This window comes from Galeopterus variegatus, unplaced genomic scaffold (genome assembly GCF_000696425.1).
Source record: "Galeopterus variegatus unplaced genomic scaffold, G_variegatus-3.0.2 Scaffold2469, whole genome shotgun sequence".
Taxonomy (NCBI): Eukaryota; Metazoa; Chordata; class Mammalia; order Dermoptera; family Cynocephalidae; genus Galeopterus; species Galeopterus variegatus.
The window spans coordinates 198,242-201,459 of NW_007728580.1; positions in this window are offsets into that span (position 1 = coordinate 198,242).

The following is a 3,218-nucleotide window of genomic DNA, read 5'->3' on the forward strand; positions in this document are numbered from 1 at the left end:
TTTTTATTAATGTTTTTTTAATATTTATTTTTATAGAATCAAAATTGATTATACATATTTTTGGGTTTCAACATTGAGATATGTGGATCAAATCAATATTACTAACATATATATTGTTACAAATTGTAATTATTCTTTATGCCCCTTGTCCAATCCCTCCTCATCCCCCTTCCTCTCCCCCTCTCCCCGCTCTAATCACACTAGATATCTTCTGTCCCTCTGAAAGAGTAATGGTTACTCTGTTGATCTGCTTCCCAAATGATCTGTCCAATGCTGAGAGGCATGATCAGTCCCCCAATACTATCATAGAGCAGATGTCTCTTCCATCACTATGAAATGGGCTCTGTGGAGACAGATATCCTCCTCCTTTCTCTATCTCTGCTGGTGACTCTCCTTGTGTCAACTCACTCCAGTGGCTGGTGGACCATCTGCATAGTGGTTGTGGCATCTAGCCACCTTCACGGCAGCCATGGTTATCATGGTAGCTATGGGGGGGCCACCCACATGGAGGAGATATTTTTGGCCTGCTCTGTGATGCTGGCAGTGTGCCTGGTTGTAGAGAGTGTCTGATCCCCAGTTCCATGCCCTGGATCACTGAGTGGGTCCCAAGGCACTGGCATGGTGTGCCTAGTTGTGGGAGGGGGATCCAGTCCCCTTCTCCATGCCCTGGGTCCAGGGCAGGCCCTGAGGCACTGGCATGGGGTGCCTAGTTGTGGGAGGGGAGCTCAGGTCCCAGGCTCCATATCCCGGGTCCCTGGGTGGGCCCTGAGGTGCTGGCATGGGGTGCCTGGTTGTGGGAGGGTAGTCCAGTCCCCTTCTCCATGCCCCGGGTCCATGGGCAGACCTGAGGCACTGGTGCAGTGTGCCTGGTGGTAGGAAGGGGATCTGGTCCACTTCTCCATGCCCCTGGTCTCAGGGAAGGCCCCAAGGCACTGGCATGGGGTGCCTGGTTATGGGACGGGGGTCTGGATCTTGGCTCCATACCCTGGGTCCCTGAGTGGGCCCCAGGGCACTGGCACAGGGTCCCTAGTTGTGGGATGGGGGTATTGTCCCCATCTCCATGCCCCAGGTCCCCAGGCATGCCCCAAGGCACTGGCATGGTATGCCTGGTTGTGGGAGGTGGGGTCCAGTCCCCTTCTCCATGCCTCGGGCCCCTGGGCAGGGCCCTGATGTGCTATCCCAGAGTGCCTGGTTGTGTGGGGTGTCTGGTCCCCAGCTCCTTACCCCGGGTCCATAGATGGGCCCTGAGGTGCTGGTGCAGTGTGCCTGGTTGTGGGAGGGGGGCCTGGTCCCTTTCTCCATACCCTGGGTCCCAGGGCAGGCCCTGAGGTGCTGGCACAGTGTGCCTGGTTGTGTGTGGGGAGGTCCAGTACCTGGTTCCATACCCCTGGTCCCTGTGTGGGAACTGGGGCACTGGCACAGGGTGTCTGGTAGTAGGAAGGGGGTCTGGTTTCCAGCTCCATACTCTGGGTCCCCTTGCAGGCCTCAGGGCACTGGCATGGGGTGCCTGGTTGTGGGAGGGGGTCTGGTCCCCTTCTCCATGCCTTGGGCCCCCAGGTGGGGCCCTGAGCACTGTCACAGCATGCCTGGTTGTGGGGAAGGGGTCCAGTCCCTGGCTGCTATCCCCGGGTCCCCAGGCAGGCCCCTAGGCATTGGTGGTATGCTGGTATGTGGAAGTGGGGTCCAGTCCTTGACTCCAATCATCAGGGTCTGGGTGGGGCCCTGAGGTGCTGGTGGTGCGAGTGGTTGTGGACGGGGGTCCTGCCCCTGGCTCCATGCCTCACGTCCCCTGGTGGGCCCAAAGGCATTCATGGTGTGCCTGGGCCAGAACTAAGTTTTTGTCCTTTGCTTGCTTCTGAAATGGGAACTTCCTGTGGGAACCAGTACTTGANGGTCCTGCACTGATTGGGGGGCAGATCGGCTGTCCTTGCTGTGTCCCAGTGTTCTCCTGGTCGGCCTGTCTCCCCCACCTCCCGTGCTCCAAACACTTCCCATGGGACCGGCCTGGTGCCGTCCCTTGCGATTACTCACTGGCCTCTGAATGGCTCCCCTTTTTCTGGTTGTTCTGGCTCCTCGCTCCTGCATGGGTCCACAGGAACCCTATTAGTGGTCTTGCTGTCCTGGGGGCCACCAAGGATCACTTCTCACCTGCGGCCTCCAAGTAACTCCATCTGAAGGGCACAGCTGCGGCTCCTGCCGGCTCCTGCTCCATGAACTCAGACTTAAAGCTCCAGCCTTAAAGCAGCCGCAGCCCAAAGCTCTCAGAGCAGCTTTTCTTTCTCTCATCGTGGTTTCTCCCACCTTCATGCACTCTGTAGATCTCTCCTCCTCTTCCCCTGAGCTCCAGCAGCCCCAGCTTGGCTGATGTTACATTTTTATAGTTGTAAATTGGTTGTTTTGTGGGAGAGAGTGACGCTGGGGACCATCTATTTCGCCATCTTGACCAGAAGTCTTTTTTTTTAAATTTTAAAAAGCACAAAAATTCCTGCTTTCAANCCATCTTGACCAGAAGTCTTTTTTTTTAAATTTTAAAAAGCACAAAAATTCCTGCTTTCAAGAGGCTTTGACAATTCATGTACACGGAGGAAATATTACATAAAGTTTTTAAATGGGAGGTGGGAAATTGCTCTTCACAGAAAGTGCTATTTGTGGTACTTTGGAATTTAAATAAATGTTCAATTTATTAAAAATACAAATTTAAACACCTAATTTTTAAGTCCTTATTTCAAATTTTAAAATTGTGTTATACAATTTAAAAATAAATTTTTTGTATTGAAAGAAACCACTTTCACTTGTTTTTTAATATTAGAGCAGCTCAAGATAGATATTAAACTTTTTAAAACAGTTCTATTAATAAATTTGATTACACTACTTTTAACATTTTAAATTACAAAATGTATGTTAATATAACTGCTTTTTGACCACTTTAAATGCTTGACAGGGAAGATTTGCAAGCAAATCTAACAAATTAAACCTATAAAATGGCAAAACATGTTTTCTTAAATATTCCAAATATCTCAGTACTGTTGACAGGCTTAATCAAATTCTCTTACACCTTTCATCTTAAAATGCCAATATCTAATACATCAGATTCTTTAAATTACTTCTGCATGCATATTATCCTGAATCAAAACTGAAGATATTAATATAATTGGTTTCGGGCCAGCCCGTGGCTCACTCAGGAGAGTGCGGTGCTGATAACACCAAGGCCCCGGGTT